The 16,378-nt window shown below is 43.7% G+C and overlaps 1 long non-coding RNA gene across 1 annotated transcript; it reads left to right on the top strand.

The window, feature by feature from the left end:
* The first annotated feature begins 1,580 nt into the window (after positions 1-1,580).
* Positions 1,581-14,605, top strand: LOC127001345 (uncharacterized). Its single transcript, XR_007755112.1, has 3 exons — positions 1,581-1,747; positions 4,923-5,073; positions 14,373-14,605. It is a non-coding gene; the product is annotated as an uncharacterized LOC127001345 (long non-coding RNA).
* Positions 14,606-16,378: the final 1,773 nt, after the last annotated feature.

The raw sequence follows: 16,378 nt of genomic DNA, 5'->3' as shown, positions 1-16,378 counted from the left end.
GGTCGGATTGAGGTTTTGTATTGGTGTGTTGTGCGGCGTGTCCCGTGTAGATGGATGTGACGGAAAGCAGATGGAAGGAAAGCTAGATAAACATTTTGAAAGATAAATAGATAAAATGATGGATAAAAAGGTCAGCATTTATAGAAATTCATAGATAGATGACAATACAGTTAAATAAACGGATATAGGTAAACAAACAAAGATAGATAGGTAGATAAACAAAGATAGCTACACACAAAAATATCAACAAACATACAGAGAGAAAGAAAGAACGGGGAAAAAATTGAAGAAAAAACATCTAGAAAGAAAACGCTCTCTACTACGATGGTGAAGCAAAAAAAAAAACGTCTTATCGAATTTCGAAGTGGCAGACTATTCGCGGCCGGACTGTTGCGTTCTGCCGCTGCCGCCGCGCTAACAATGCCGAGGGTCGCGCGCGGTGCCCCGGAACACTACTCCGTCACGGCGAAACAGCCCTCCGTCCACCCCCTCGACTCCACCTTCAACATTAATCATCACTGTTATTGGTTCTCATTTATCTCGCAGGAGGGAACACACACACACACACACACACACACACACACACATACACACACACATGCTCAGCTATTAAACAGTTTTCTATATTGTATTTCCAACAGCCACCCTTGCATGAACGAAAAACTAAGAAAAGACTGCCAGCTAAGAAGAAAAGTTTTAGTTCACCGTTAGAGTGGAAGCTGATACTAGGTGGTGGAGAGGAAGGGGGTCGGTAGGTGGAGAAATGTTCCGGGTGGTGTGCTGTAACTGAAAAGTGGGTTGGAGAAGGGGAAGTGGAAGCGTAGGTGGAGAAATATTGTAGGTAGTGTGGTGAAACAGGAAACTGGGCCGGGTAGGGAAAGGTGGAGCGAAGTGGCAGGCGGGGCAGGCTGAACACGGTGTGGCAGCAAACTTGCAATGTGGATTCCCGCCGCCCGTTCCGCCACACAGATATAAAAAGAAGTGCGGCGAGGGAAAGGAAAATCCACCTTGCTCTTTAGACTTTGAGGCAAACTCCACCCGGAAAGTTCCCCGCACAGTGAATGAAGTGGGATGAAAGCCGCGGGAAGGAGGAGAGAGAATGCTAAAGGGAAGATTTTGCCGGCGCTGCTACGATTTTTCTTTCTCGATATGCCAGCATTTCTTTATTTTTCCTCACAGTAGCCATTCTCTTGCTCCCTACTGAAATATATCTGACGGAAAGAAATGGCAACAGTTCATCTTTCTTTTTTTCATTCTTGCATGGGCGTTTTCATCAATGCTGTGTAAAATAACCGTGACTCAAATGAATTACAATAGTTTATCTTCTGTATTTTTCTCTTCTCCGTAATGAACGACTGAAGCACTCCACTCATTTGGCGAAGCTCCAGTGTTTGAGCCTCAGTGTTTCGCCTCGCGAAGGTCATCACGCCGTGTAACACTCATTTGAAGGTTCGAATGTATTGATTTTTTGGCCGCTGCCTCGAAACCGTGAATCAGGGTTAACAGCGGAGGGGCATTGCCAAGGCCGAGAGATTATTCCTTAATTTATTGGTCTTGGGCAGTGCGAAGCGTTTCTTAGTCGACATCTGGAGTGCATCTGCTGCGCCCTCTCCTGGTGCTGCTTTAAGAGGTGAGAATCATCGGCAGGGTCACGCAAACTGTTCGTAGCAGGATGTGTCTCCTCGAATATTTCCTACTCGTCGGATCCTCGCCTCTTATCCATTCCTCCTTCACCACACCTCTCCTAGTAAGTCCGCTTCTTTCCATATCTTATTTCACCTTGTAAACTCCCTTCATCTCACCTCTGTAGCCTCCCCCTCACTCTTTGCCCCCCTCCTTCTCGTTCCCCCTTCCAGAGTTTGAAATACTGGGTCAGCCGTTCCTATAATTAATGTAACTGTCGATGTCTTAGGCGGAACCAAAAACAATGAGGAAGCATGCCGTCCCTCACACACTGAAGTTAGCAAGGCAGGCAAGTCGAGGATAACTTGCCAGCACGTACGTGAAGTTTGAGAAGGGGGAAGTGAAGGAGGAACGGCCTGAGGGAACGGAGAGAGAGAGAGAGAGAGAGAGAGAGAGAGAGAGAGAGAGAGTGGTGGGCTGTGTTGATGTGTCCTTTGTGGTCTTGTTTCTGGCATCTGACTTTGTTTCGCCATTCTTTTCCTCCGGCATTTCAGTTGCGTACATTGTGCTTTGTGTTGCTATTTTCTTGTTGTTGCTGCTGCTGTTCCTGCTGATGCTACAATTTTTTTCAGCGTGTATTTTCATCATTCTAATTTTGTGTGTCAAGCATTTTCCTGTCCACGGCTATTTTTTTTTTTCTGGTGCAGTCGGTTCATGTTTGTGTGTGTGTGTGTGTGTGTGTGTGTGTGTGTGTGTGTGTGTGTGTGTGTGTGTGTGTGTGTGTGTGTCCTGTCTTCTTTAGTGTTTGCAGCGCTGTTTTTTTCATAGTCCTTTTACACAAACACTGGTAATATATATACACATGAATTCTATCGATAACCCCTCGACCCTCCGGTTGTTTATATTGTTGTAGTGTATCACTCGTGTTTGTATGAAAGAATCCTATAAGGCACTAATAAATAAAGGCCTTTCCTAATTCTTCATAATTGAATAAGTTTAGAAGATTATACTGATGCACTTTTTGTCCTGAAATAATATCAGTATCAAAACGACCATTCCGTCATTCCTCGCTTTACCAACCGAAACAGCGACACCTGACGTCTCTCTCTCTCTCTCTCTCTCTCTCTCTCTCTCTCTCTCTCTCTCTCTCTCTCTCTAGAGTGACTCTCTCTCTCTCTCTCTCTCTCTCTCTCTCTCTCTCTCTCTCTCTCTCTCTCTCTCTCTCTCTCTCTCTCTCTCTCTCTCTCTCTCTCTCTCTCTCTCTCTCTCTCTCTCTCTCTATCTCTCTCTCTCTCTCTCTCTCTCTCTCTCTCTCTCTCTCTCTCTCTCTCTCTCTCTCTCTCTCTCTCTCTCTCTCTCTCTCTCTCTCTCTCTCTCTCTCTCTCTCTCTCTCTGTCCTTCCTTCCCTTCTGCCTGCAAGAGCCTAAAAGGAACGATAAACCTGCACTCCTACGCCCCGGTATTTATCAAGGTTGCTCCCTAAAAACATTCCTAACGCCCCAATCTGTCGCCTGCCAAGACCCCGCTCGCTCAGGCCCTGGCACGTAAAAATCCCTGATTACCTGGGCATGGCGACAGGTGTGGGAGACGGATGTTCCTCCCTCCCCATTGATATGCATCATCAAAGTGGAGGAAGAAAAGGCCGAGGAAGAGGAGGAGCAGGAGCAGAAGCAGAAAGAGGAGAAGGAAGAGGACTAGGACGAGAAAGGAGTTAGCGGTGGATGAGGAGTAGATTGGGTTGAGGAGGGCGTGTGGAAAAGTGGAATGAGTATATTATAGCTTGAAGGAAGAGGAAGAGAAAGTCGACTAGGGAGAGATTAAGCGCTCATACACACACGCACGGGTAGAGAGAGAGAGGGAGGGAGAGGGAGAGTCGAAAAAAAGAAAAGGTAGAGAATGCAAGGGAAGAAAAAAAAGGCGAAACAGATGGGATATAATTTTTCGCTTTTTTCCCTCTTCCTTCATAAACTTTTAGCTTCCCACCGCCGCCAGCCCAAAATATTTTCCTGTCCCTGCCTTTTACCCTCCCTCTGGCCTCTTCACGCAACACCTTTCTTGCCTCTCCTGAAAATTGCTCCTTACCCACACCCTCATTCACTTACTCGACAGTTCCCTTTTTACAGTTTTGTTTGTCATATTTCCTTCTCTCGCCGTCTAGGTTTCTTTACATTCACGTACAGGCAGAAAAATACGCACCTTTGCCTTAATGAGGACGCTAATTAAGCTGGTCTTCCGCCTTTTGGTGCGCTAATGGCTACGCTTGAGGTGAATTGGCGTGCTCAAACTTTTTTTCTTCCTCTTTCCATTGTCTCTCGTTTCTATCTTGCCAAGTGCCATGTTTTCATCTACCGTTGTCAGTCCTATCAATTTTATTTATCATTTTCCAGTACCAGTTAATATTGTGCGTGTAATGCCACAAACACGTTATTAGTGATAACTACAAAATATAATTGGCATTGGCATGTAATAGAATAGACTTACCTGGATATACAGGTATTTGATGACATTTAGTTTCAGCTCATTTGGTCTCGACACGATAATCTGGCAATGATTTATTGACCGCCGGGCTGCTGCAGGCTGGCGGAGGGACGAACAGATAACAGAGGGAAAGACAATCGGACACATAAATGCAAGCAAGAAGACAGGCAGATAAACAGACACGGACAGACAGGCAGACTCGCCTCCCACCCGCACGCACGCACCCACACAAACCCTCAATATTTGACATACATAACAGATTCATAAGATAATGAAACACGTAATGGGTGAATGAGGTAGAGTAATATCGCTGAAGGGAAACTGAATTTCAAAGCAGTTTCAATATGCTATCAGTACTCAGGATACACTTTTATTTATGCTGGAATATTCATTTATACATTTATACATTCATGTAGCTCATCTATACATCACGCATGCTCCTGGTCATCCATTCAGTGGTGTGTTCATTTATTAGTTTATATATTTATTAACGCCGTTTAATTAGGCCATTTATTGTGCGTCTATATTCAATCTGAAAATTATCATTAGCGTTATTGTGTGCGCCGTGCGGCCTAATGAGCCTCCTGATCTGTCATTAAGCGAGTCATTAGGACGCCAATGACTCCTCTAATTAGTCCGGTGATTGAGTCGCGATTGTGTTCCTCCGGTCATTGTATTATTCGAGAGAGAGAGAGAGAGAGAGAGAGAGAGAGAGAGAGAGAGAGAGAGAGAAGAGGTGTATTTTTTTTTCTCTCTCAACATCTACCTCTCTACCAACCACTCCTCCTTTCCCATCACCCTAAGAGACTCAATTTCCACAGGTTTAGGGAAAAAGAGAGCCAGCTGCGTGCCGCACCTTACCCTAATGGTGCGGAAATCCGAGCAGGAGACGCAGCGTGCCTCGGGGGACTCCTGCGTAAGGTTCCCAGCCTCGGGGCGTGCCACAGTGGAAGGGAAAAAGGGTGCTAGACGGTGAGTAGAGGAGGAGGAAGAATGTTTACGTAATAGGGAAAGGTAGCTGTTTTTTCTCATTTTATACTGTTTTTTAACCCTTTTCTTTTTTTCTTTTTTGGCACGTGGTGGTAGTGGTAGTGGCGGTTGTGGTGATGGTGATGGAGGTTTAAAGACCGGGTAATAGGGAAGGATTATGGATTCTTTTTCTATTTTTACTGTGTCATTTTTTTCGCTTGCTGGCTCTGTGGTTCAGGGAAGATAATGGAGGGCAAATGGTGGTGATGGTTCGTGGTTATGGTGGTGATTTACAAGTAGAATAGGTCTCTCCTTGGATTATAAAGGGATGGTGTCATTTTGTGCTATATTTTCTACTGTATATGCCTTTTAACTTTTCTTTCGTTCGCTGACTTCGCTCGGGTTGGTGGTGGTGATGATAAGTAGTTTTGACGGTGACTTATAAGACACTGTGCTTATATTAGAAAGGATGACATTATTTAGTGACATTTTTTTCATTTTCTATTTTCCATTTTTTTTTTTAACCATTCACAGTATAGTAGTACTGACGATAGAAGTTGCAGTATTAGGATTATTATATTTTTTATTAGTAGTTGAATAAATGTTGATGGAGGTAACGACAGCACCAACTCTTTAGTAGTTTAGGTTATAATGGTTGAGAAGATAAGTGGGAAGAGTAAGAGGGATGAGGAGGAGAAACTAGGGATAGTAGCAATTTGTCGAGGAGTAAGATCGATGAAGACGAGGCGATCATAAAGACATAATGACCTTGGTAGGAGTCTTCGCAGCGGAAGGAGAAAAAAATCCGGATGAGGAATGGAGTTGAAAAGGCTTTAGTTCACTGGTTCGGAAACGAGCTTCGATTATCTCCGAAATGCGTGTCGAGAGGTTTTGAAGACGAGGAGACTGACGGGGAGAGAGAGAGAGAGAGAGAGAGAGAGAGAGAGAGATACGGGCATACTTAAGTTACCTATTATTCTAAAGGACCTTGTAGGATCTTGTCATCTTTATTTTTGTGTAGTATACGTAGCGCCGACAGACTCTCCAGAAGGGCCAAAGATCCCGTCCCACCCGATAATGACGCGGTCGAGTTATATTTTAAGTAGCAGCCGAGATAGGACACTTGTTTGGTCCATGCTCTTCCACCAGTTACTGAAGTTAGGGTTGACTTATGATCTTGACAGCATCTGGGTAATCCTCCGTCACTCGGCAATGGTTTAAATAGGACTGAAGTTTCCGACAGGACTCGAACCTGGGTTGTAGGGATCATCACGTCTGCGCACTGACTCTTCCACCACCTCCCAAACTGTTTTCTCTTACCTGAGTACCATAAAGAAGAGGTGTGGAGAGAGAGAGAGAGAGAGAGAGAGAGAGAGAGAGAGAGAGAGAGAGAGAGAGAGAGAGAGAGAGAGAGAGAGAGAGAGAGAGAGAAATTCAGTTTAGAAAAGAAAAAGCGGTAGGAGTGATGGATGGCGGAGGATGATGGATGGTTAGGAGAACGAGGCAGCACAAAAAAAAGTCTGATAGTTTAGCATTATCTTATTCCATCTTCCGCTTCCTCCAGCACCAGGAAGTAACAATGCAGGGCGTGTTCAGTTTGTGTTAGGCGGCTCTGTAGCCCATCACCCACGGCCTGAAGGTCTAATCCTTTGTCTTGGGTAAGTGTTTGTGTTTGTTGGTACAATATTTCTTTCTCTTCCTTTTATTATTGCTGTTATTAGTATTATTTTATAGTATACATCATCCTGCTATTTAAATATTTTGCTGTATCTATCTAATATTATCATTATAGTAGTAGTGGTAGTAGTAGTAGTAGTAGGAGTAGTAGTAGTAGCAGTAGTAGTAGTAGTGCAGAAATTTTAATATTGTACTTGTTATTGATTAAAATTATTATGATAGTTATTAACGTCATTTTTTTTGTGCATAGAGGTGGTGGTGATGATGGTGGTATTCGTGATTTAGTGACAAAATATCTGACACTTATAATTTGTAAGTATCAATTCCCTTAATCTTTTTCCGTATTCTTATTCTTGTTTAACTTCGCCTCTCCCTCGTCCGTTTTTCATGGCTCTCTTTCATCCTCATCCGCGACAAGTCCTTCTTCCGGGAAACTTTGCTCAAGTTGACAAGTTTTGGAAGCCTTTGTGCATATTATTTTAAAGTTTACATTCTAAACTTGATAAACACATCTAATGACTTTAATCAACTTTCAATAAAGCATACGAAAAGAAACCTAATCATATTTTTCACAGTGAAGGACATACCTCTTTGTAAGGTCGCCCGAGTTTTGCTGCTCTGTGGGTGTAATATTCAAATACTTTTTTTCTCTCCAAAATCAGTGTTAGCTTAAATGCCTGTTCTCTGAGGTGGCTCGTATTCATTTGAGTCCCTAATTTCCTTTTTCTGGCCGCCTTGTGCTGTCGGAAAGAGTCCTGGGTACGGCCACTCGTTGCTCCCTATCAGGCATATATACGAGAGTACTCCTTGTTTCCAAGTCATCTTTTTTCCGTTACTTTTCTGTCCCTTATGGCGCAACTTTTGGGATAAAATTATTCCGCAACTTTGAGCATTCATTAGTCCTTTTTTTTTCACTCAAGAATTTGCAAAGAAAATTCGGCCAACTCCATTAGCCTCAGAATAATTCCTTGAACAACAGAAAGGAATAAAAAGACCGCGTGATTAGTTTTTCCTACCCTCGTTCTCTTCCACGTGTCGCCGGCCACCAGAGTGCAGCCATCCTGATTAGCCGACTCGTGTGTGATTTTGCTGCTTCTTGAATAACTTGGCTTTGTTCTGCGTGTGTTTGTTTCCTGCGTTCAGCGTCGGTTCGTAACTTCTTGATTTTTACTTGCAAGAGTTGGTTAAGTTTCTGTTGGAGGTTGGGGAATGGGGCGAGGACCGAGTTAGCGGGAGGGGGTAAAGCAGCACTGCGAGAGGGGAATACACTGTAAATTATGGATACGCTTTGCCGTGTGCATATTCACCCACTGTCTGATTACGTGGTGGACTTGTGATCACTAGCCAATACCCTCCCGGAGAGAGCTGTATAGAACTTATAGGACCGACCTACGAGTCACCCTTCTCAAGAGAGGAGATTAGGCGTTCTTGTTAGCGAAAAAATATAACTTTATGGCCTGGAGCGGTGTGTGTATGTGTGTGTTGTATATCGCAGTGCAATGTTGTTTTAAGGGTTGTTTATGTTCTGTTAAATAAAAGGGAAAAAACCTAACACCCGGGCAGGCTAAACGTTAATTGACTCGTTAAACGTAATGAAGGACGAAACAAAATCGTGTAGTAAAGACAGCTTCGATTTTTCTTGCCTCGCCGCTAACGACGATGAACTCTTTTCCTTAAAATTTCTATGACGAGAAAATTCGGTCTAATGATGCAAAATACCGGTTATAGGACAGGTAAAAAAAGGTAAATACGAGTCAAAAGTGTATATAAATAATGTGTTTTTTCGTCCTCACCCTTCCCCTCCAGCTCACCCTCCTCCTCCTCTTCCTTATCCTCTTCTTTATAAATATGTCTTCTAACCATGTAATATCACCACCACCACCACCACCACAACCTCCCTCTCCCCTTCACTGCCACTCCCCATCCCCTCCAGTACCACCACCACAGCGAACCCTTCCCTTAAACCAAACCCTACGACCATCCCCATATACCACCCACTCCCTACCAGCATGTTCCACCTCCACGACCACCCCACTCCGTACTACTCACTACCATCACCACCACCACCGCCACCTCCAACATCATGATCATCACCACCACGGACTAATGCCTCTCCACCGACAGTCTGGTTCACCGCTTTCTAATCAACGTCGTTGAGGCCCCTTCTTCCTCGCAGCCGCGGCTCAGCGCTGGTCAATATCCTGTATCGTTGTAATAATGTCCAGCGTCGCCTCCCACCGTGGTCCTTAACCCCCATTAACATAATTACGGGAGCCGATAAAAATTGGCGTCATTAGGGGCCGACCTTGCATTAATGAGATCATGTTTACCCCGCGTGCTATATGGCGCTCGAACAAGGCGCCAAATAATCGCAGTTATTAAATGCTCTTTTTTTAGCTTTTAGGATTGTGTGTCGAATCGGCCCAGCATGATAAAACAGGGAAGTTGATGGGTGGTAAGGCACAGATGTGGACGCAAAGTGCCCGAGTATCAGGCACGGAAATAAATGCATGTACTGAAAGCTTTTCCTCAGAATGTCATCGACGTTCGCCGCGGGGTCCAGACACACCGCTTCATGGCATAGAAATGAGCGCCAAGTACCCAAGCGGCTTATAAATCAATGGACTTGTAATCCAAACGAGGGAGTAAATCATAAACAAAAGTTATGATCCAAGGTCGGCATTAAATATGCAAAAACCCTCCCCCGTTTTAATACCGTGAAACATTAATTTTATCTCGTGTGATGGATGGCATAAACACTTATTCATAGTAGGTGATAATCGCATGAGCTCCATAAATATAGCATCCCGGGCGCCCAACGCTCATGAAATGGCTTTGCATTAACTGTGATAGTCTATATATAGCGTGCAGGTCAGCCAGAGACGGAGGCGGACTGTAGCGGGGCCTCTAACTTAAACCTCAGCGGATTAGGCTCCAAGAACAGGTCCTCCCGGAAATTTATCGGCAAACTCGTGAGCCACAATGTTGTAGTCACGTATATTGCGCTAATCTTCTCTTATTCAGTAGCCTCTCGCCCTCTGCTGTCCTTGCATCACTCACGAGCCCATCTTCTGGGAACACAACCCCGCGATCCCCCTCATTAGGAACAACACCGCTGGCAGAGTCACCGTCAAGTGTGGCCCTAAACGCAGTAATTAATTGAGTCTGAAGTAAAATAAATTTAATTCCACCACCGTTTATCCCCTTGTTATGAGTTGCCTCGAGCAGCCCGCCCTAAGCCAGAGCATATTTAAAGTCTGCGGTATAATTTAGTAATAGTTATTCATATTAACTTGATGGGTGCGTGCGTGGCCGCCTGCCTGGTGGTGGTGGTGGTGGTGGTGGCGGCGGTGGTGGAGGACCTGAGCCGCGCGTGTGTCTGCTCGGAACTTCTCTCATTAAGGCGAATAAAGAGCTTACATACGACGCCATTGTTGCCAGAAGTAAGAATTCCCTCCGTATTATTTTCTGTATCCTGGGAAAAGTTTTGGTGGTGGTGCAAAAGGCCAAGTTAAACCACGTAAGATTGTACTTGAGGCGGGGGACTGGAGCGGAGGATTTTTTTTTTCTTCCTCCGGTTCTTGTTTTACCACTACGACTTTTGTTTTTGTGTTTCCTCGGCGGCGGCATCTGGAGGATGTGAAAAATTTAACATCTTCCGTGGGACATCCCCGGAGTTTGTTGGTTGAATTATGGATTACGTAACTTAACCGTAAGAGACGTGGTTTCCAAAATAGAGGAAAGTAAAAGAAAAATAGATAGACTTGGCAAATTATAGAGCTAACATAATGGAAGGCGGAGTGGATGCCCCTACCCGTGAAGACAAACAGGATAAAAAAGCTTAAAAGAAAGAAAATAATAAAAAGAAACGTGGAAATTGTCAAGGCGAGAGAAGGATAAGTAAAACGAGTGGAGGAGCCTCAGAGCCTAAACGAGAAAAACGAGGATATAATTGTAGTGCATGCGAGAGGCAAATATTATGAAGCCAACCCTGAGAAAAGTGTAACGAAAATTGTGAAGGGAACTCATCAAGGGGGGAGAGAGAGAGAGAGAGAGAGAGAGAGAGAGAGAGAGAGAGAGAGAGAGAGAGAGAAAAAAAAAAATTGAAGTACCGATGGGCGAGATGTGTCATGTCCCCTTTATAAGTCATGGTTTCTCGTGGCTGTATTGACTATCTCCCACTCGAGGACGGTTCTGTCTTTATTTTCTCACTCGCTCACATTCTCTCTCTGCCACGTCAATACCGTTTTTTTTTTTTTTGTAGGCACTTCCTATTTATATTATTATTATTATTATTATTATTATTATTATCATCATCATTATCATTATCATTATCATCATTATTATCATTATTATCATTATTATTATCATTATTATCATTATTATCATTATTATCATCATTATTATTATTGCTATTATCAGCATCATAATCAGTGGTAGTAGTAGTAGTAGTAGTAGCAGCAGCAGCAGCAGCTTGACCACTTTCACCACCCTTCTGCAATAAACATAACTATTTTCAACTATTAACTCTACATTAAATATGCAATTTTAACAATGATGACCAAGCTTCCCATAATCGGCTTTACGAATAAGCATTTTTTTCATTTATTTGTGTGCGCGTCCACGCGCGCTTGTGTGCGTTCACGTGTGCTTCCGCGCGTGTGGGGGGTGAGGAGTTGGACTATTTAACTGTTTAAGAATGTCATGAAAAGAAATGATAAAAGGTTAGTTTGCCAAATATAGAATAAATATAAGAACTGCAGCAACAAAATAATTTCACAATGTTGACGTGTGACACCAGTTCGGCGTTCATTAAATAAATAAATAATTTACGTAGAGGCCTGTCGCAGCGGCTGGGCACGTTCACTTTGCATTTTGTTCGCAGTCATTTATTTTACATGAAAAACGTCGGGAGTCGAAAACCGAGGGCGACAACTCTGAAAGAGGAATCGTTGTCGGTGTAGAGCCCTGGAATGGAAGCGCAGCATCGGAGGTAGCTTATGATGTTTCTATCCTTCTCTCTTCCTTTATCTCCAGCTTCCTTTCCGGCCGTTCTTTTTACGCTGTGGTAGACGGTCACTGCTTTTCCCCTAAACCTATCAACAGTGGTGTTCCACAGGGCTCTGTCCTATCACCCATGCACTCTCTTCCTGTTATTCATCAATGATCTTCTTTCCTTAACAAACTGTCCTATCCATTCATACGCTGACGACTCCACTCTGCATTATTCATCTTCTTTCAACAGAAGACCTTCTCAACAGACTAGAGGTTGCAGAACGCTTAACCTCAGACCTTGCTATAATTTCCGATTGGGGTAAAAAGAACCTCGTGTCATTCAATGCCTCAAAAACCCAATTTCTCCACCTATCTATTCGACACAATCTTCCAGACTCCTATCCCCTGTTCTTCGACAACACTCAGCTGTCACCTTCTTCAACACTAAACATCCTCGGTCCATCCTTAGCTCAAAATTTCAACTGGAAACTTCACATCTCTCTCACTAAATCATCTTCCTCGAGGTTGGGCGTTCTGTATCCTCCGCCAGTTCTTCTCCCCTCACAGATGCTTTCCATTTATAGGGGCCTTGTCCGCCCTCGTATGGAGAATGCATCTCACGTGTGGGGGGGCTCCACTCACACAGCTCTCCTGGACAGAGTGGAGTCTAAGGCTCTTCGTCTCATCAGCTCTCTTCCTCTTCCTGATAGTCTTCTACCTCTTAAATTCCGCCGCCATGTTCCCTCTCTTTCTATCTTCTATCGATATTTTCACACTGGCTGCTCTTCTGAACTTGCTAACTGCATGCCTCCCTCCTTTCCGCGCCCCCGCTGCACTCGACTGTCCACTCTTGCTCATCCCTATACTGTCCAAACCCCTTATGCAAGAGTTAACCAGCATCTTCACCCTTTCATCCCTTACACTGGTAAACTTTGGAGCAGCCTTCCTTCGTCTGTATTTCCTCCTGCCTATAACTTGACTTCTTTCAAGAAGAGTGTATCAACACACCTCTCCACCCGAAATTGATCTCTTCTGGCTACTCTATACTATCTTCTCTTGTGGGAGCGGCAAGCAGCGGGCTTTTTTTCTACACTCTTTTTGTTGCCCTTGTGCCGACTCTTTTATTGTAAAAAAAAAAGATGTAGGAAAGAAATATGCAGCAAGGCTGTAGTGGCACCTTGAGATGCAAATAAGGAGCAGAATCGTAGTAGCCTCTTGAGACAAAGATAGATACAAAGAGACATGAGGAGCAAGATCATAAAACTGCATTTGACATTGATTAAGAGGATCACATTTACCCCGTGAGATAAAGAGATAATGAACAACCCCGTAAAATAAAGATAAGAGGGAAGGTCACCGTAACTTTTTGCCCGCTACCGCCTCGCCCCGGCGGTGCAAGGCGGCGAGACATATTAGTCAGGCCACAGAAAAATCTCCCAAGGACAAGAAAACTTGCCCAAGTTATAATGGACGGAATTTTGAAGCTGTCAAGAGTGCTTGGTGTGGTTAAAAAGAAAAGTCTTGATTTTTACCAGGCATAATATGTACGTATGGAGACACTTACAACGTTAACTGATACTGATATTTAAAGAAATGGAACGTAAGGGGTTGTTATCTGATACTGATGTTTAAAGAAATGGAACGTAAGGGGTTGTTATCTGATACTGATGTTTAAAGAAATGGAACGTAAGGGGTTGTTATCTGATACTGATGTTTAAAGAAATGGAACGTAAGGCAAAAAACAAGTGATTCAATGTAAATTAGTTTTTTATGGTAAGAGGGAAAAAGGCTAAACAAAGGGCATAAACTCTCCCAATACACTACTCCACAAAGTAAAACTAGAAATGCCAAAATGATTATATGATTTTATTTCAGATGTCTTGACACTTCCCTTATTCTGCCCCGACATTATAAAATTCCTTAGCCTTTTCCTCTCCTCGCCGGTGTGGCTGCCCGATGACTGCCTCGTCTTCCTCCTGCTTACTTGCTGGTGTGGTTGCCTGGCTGCAGCATAATTGTGTTTGTATATGTGTCGCTTCCGAGTCTTTGTGGCGGTTCCTCTCCCGCGCTCCTATTTATTTGCTCCTTTCTGGGTGTGTCTCCTCTGGCCTCCTTTGCTGGGGTCTTAGGGCAGTATCCTTGTCTTCACCAGATCCTGCTTGTGTCTGGGCTTCCTTGTCTTCCCATTCTGTTCACTGACTTCTGTGTCTTTCCCGCTGGCTTCTGTCTAGCGCCTTTGGCCGTTTTAGTCCGTCTAGAATATACATGATGGCCTTCGTGTGACTTCCCTCTCACGACTTGTCTGGCTCTTAGCTCGAACCCCCTGTATCATGAGTATTGACACAAGCTGCTTCTCTTGCGTGATGAAGAGATATTTTTCATTCGGTTACTTGTCACATGCTACTTAACTTACGACGACGACATAGCTCACGTGTCGGATATTAGTTCATTCTCTCTCTCTCTCTCTCTCTCTCTCTCTCTCTCTCTCTCTCTCTCTCTCTCTCTCTCTCTCTCTCTCTCTCTCTCTCTCTCTCTCTCTCTCTCTCTCTCTCTCTCTCTCTCTCTCTCTCTCTCTCAGAAAACATCGCCATTGTATTATAAAGAATTTCCCTCCCCCTCCCTTTTTTTAGAGAGTACGAGGAATCAGAGATGTGTTCGAACTCTTATGGAAGTGTTGGCTCAGCAGATCCATCCAGCAGCGCCCTTCAAAGCCTTCGTGTCGCTCTCTGCATCACAATCCCCCATGTGCTCTAGTACAACACTGCAGCAGGGGCGATCGGGTTCAGTGGTTGTTTTTGTCAACTGCGAGGCTCCAGAGAAAATAGGAGATTCACAGTGAAATAAAAAGGAAAAAATGTTTGGATGGACTTGTTTCAATACACGTTAATCTTGCACGCGAGGGGGAGAAATGAAAATAAAAAAAGATGTGTACCCTAAAAAGTGGGTCGAGAGGAAGAGGGTCGTTTCTGTGCTAATAATCTCCGGTCCTCCTCGCATGCAAAATTCTCTCCGTCAGAGTCGTCTTGTGTAGGGCGCGTGGGGAGGGGGGAGAAGTAAGCGTAATTATACCGTCGTGCGTAAGTGTTTAGTCATTAGTGATGAGTGTCAAGGAGCGTTTTTAGGGGCATGGAGAGTTTTGTCATCGGAAGGGATTCCGCTTTTAATTCATAACCAATTCAATTCCTATCGTATACATAATTGACAACATACATATACATGCATACTTAGTTATATACACAAACTTGTATAGTTACCTACCTGCCTACATACACACATACATGCATGCATACATACATATATACATACATACATACATACATACATACATACATACATACATACATACATAGACTTCAATAAAAAAAAACTAAAGCCGCGCTGGAATTAAAGAGAGGCGACGAGACGACCCCGTACAGTCAACAGTCTGAACGAAATGTTGACCAGGCAGGTGTTGTATGTGTTTGACACACACACACACACGCCCACACGCCCACACGCACACACGCGCACACGCACACACACACTACAATAACGAGCAAACAAACAAGCACACCAACACGAACATACAGCCACGTTGGAAGGAAGTAAACAATTATTATGGGGATGGTTTCCGGCTGCCCTCGTGCTCTCTCTCCGTGGTTAAAGGGCTGGATGCTCTGGTTTTGGATTTAATGGATGGTCGAATTTGTTATAAGAGAATACGAAGCTACTACATTACTGCCACCATTATGACTAATTCTACGTCGTACTACTTCTACGTACTGCTGTTATTAATACAACCTCTACTACTGCTGCTGCCACTAGTTATGAAATGATGGCTATAATAGTAGTAGTAGTAATAATGATAATAACCCCTGTCACCTGCAGCTTCATATATATTTTAGGTCTGGTTTATTGAGGCTTGACCAGGTGTAGGAAATGGGTCAGGGGTGGCGGGGAGAGAAGGGGGCGGGAAGGGCAAGGTTTAGCTGCCTAGGTTTGTGCCGGGGTTACATACATATATTATTATTTTTATTTGTCAGCGTCGACTTTGGGAAAGCATGGTTTATTTTATTCATTCATCGTTTATATTTATTATTTTTAGCTTATTCGTTGATATTTGTGTATTCAGCTATATATTTTCTCTGTTTGGGCATTTCTCTTTTGTTTGTTTTTGTTTTTTGTTTTTGTTTTTCGTCCGCGGTGAAGTGAGGAAAGTGGTATTAGGCGAATGAAGATTTAAGACCGTTTTCGAGATGGTACGTTTAAGAATTTTCTCTCTCTCTCTCTCTCTCTCTCTCTCTCTCTCTCTCTCTCTCTCTCTCTCTCTCTCTCTCTCTCTCTCTCTCTCTCTCTCTCTCTCTCTCTCTCTCTCTCTCTCTCTCTCACACACAAAACTGCGGCAATCATCTCTAGTAATGCACCAGAAGATGTGAGGGTAAAGAGGAGCTATTCTCTCTCTCTCTCTCTCTCTCTCTCTCTCTCTGATTTATTTATATTTCTATTTATTATCGTTTACGCTTTTCTCCCCCGTTCCTAACCATTTTGAAGCGCCCTACCTCTCAGTCTATTGAATTTTTACCCGTTTTCTTCGTATAAATTTCTGGCTCATTTCTGCGCGTTTTCATCGGAAACTATGTTAATGTTTTCCGTAGAT

Source organism: Eriocheir sinensis, chromosome 2, assembly GCF_024679095.1.
Source record: "Eriocheir sinensis breed Jianghai 21 chromosome 2, ASM2467909v1, whole genome shotgun sequence".
Classification (NCBI taxonomy): domain Eukaryota; kingdom Metazoa; phylum Arthropoda; class Malacostraca; order Decapoda; family Varunidae; genus Eriocheir; species Eriocheir sinensis.
This window is presented reverse-complemented; position numbering and strand designations above follow the sequence as displayed.